The sequence below is a fragment of the Monodon monoceros genome, unplaced genomic scaffold (assembly GCF_005190385.1).
Source record: "Monodon monoceros isolate NGI ecotype Baffin Bay Population unplaced genomic scaffold, NGI_Narwhal_1 Super_Scaffold_16, whole genome shotgun sequence".
In the NCBI taxonomy this organism is placed as follows: domain Eukaryota; kingdom Metazoa; phylum Chordata; class Mammalia; order Artiodactyla; family Monodontidae; genus Monodon; species Monodon monoceros.
The window spans coordinates 23,776,409-23,777,802 of NW_021703772.1; positions in this window are offsets into that span (position 1 = coordinate 23,776,409).

The window sequence follows — 1,394 nt, forward strand, 5'->3', positions numbered from 1 at the left end:
CATTATATTTAGGTCTTTAATCAATTTTGAGTTTATTTTTGTGTATGGTGTTAGGGAGTGTTCTAATTTCATTCTTTTACATGTAGCTGTCGAATTTTCCCAGCAATACTTATTGAAGAGGCTGTCTTTCCTCCACTGTATATTCTTGCCTCCTTTATCAAAGATAAGGTGACCATATGTGCATGGGTTTATCTCTGGGTTTTCTATCATGTTCCATTGATCTATATTTCTGTTTTTGTGCCAGTACCATACTGTCTTGATGACTGTAGCTTTGTAGTATAGTCTGAAGTCAGGGAGCCTGATTCCTCTAGCTCTGTTTTTCTTTCTCAAGATTGCTTTGGTTACTCAGGGTCTTTAGTGTTTCCATACAAATTGTGAAATGTTATGTTCTAGTTCTGTGAAAAATGCCAGTGGTAGTTTGATAGGGATTCCATTGAATCTGTAATTGCTTTGGGTAGTAAAGTCATTTTCACAATGTTGATTCTTCCAATCCAAGAACATTGTATATCTCTCCATCTATTTGTATCATCTGTAATTTCTTTCATCAGTATCTTATAATTTTCTGCATACAGGTCTTTTGTCTCCTTACGTAGGTTTATTCTTAGATATTTTATTCTTTTTGTTGCAATGGTAAATAGGAGTGTTTTCTTAATTTCACTTTCAGATTTTTCATCATTAGTGTATAGGAATGCAAGACATTTCGTGCATTAATTTTGTATCCTGCTACTTTAGCAGATTCATTGATTAGCTCTAGTAGTTTTCTGGTAGGATCTTTAGGATTCTTTATGTATAGTATCACGTCACCTGCAAACAGTGACAGCTTTACTTCTTTCTTTCCAATTTGGATCCCTTTTATTTATTTTTCTTCTCTGATTGCCATGGCTAAAAGTTCCAATACTATGTTGAATAATAGTGGTGAGAGTGGGAAACCTTGCCTTGTTCCTGATCTTAGTGGAAATGGTTTCAGTTTTTCACCATTGAGGACAATGTTGGCTGTGGGTTTGGCATATATGGCCTTTATTATGTTGAGGAACATTCCCTCTATGCCTACTTTCTGGAGGGTTTTTATCATAGATAGGTGTTGAATTTTGTCGAAAGCTTTTTCTGCATCTATTGAGATGATCATATGGTTTTTATCCTTCAATTTGTTAATATGGTGTATCACATTGATTGATTTCCATAAATTGAAGAATCCTTGTATTCCTGGGATAAACCCCACTTGATCATGGTGTATGATCCTTTTAGTGTGCTGTTGGATTCTGTTTGCTAGTATTTTGTTGAGGATTTTTGCATCTATGTTCATCAGTGATATTGGTCTGTAGTTTTCTCTCATTGTGATATCTTTATCTGGTTTTGGTATCAGGGTGATGGTGGCCTCATAGAATGAGTTTGGG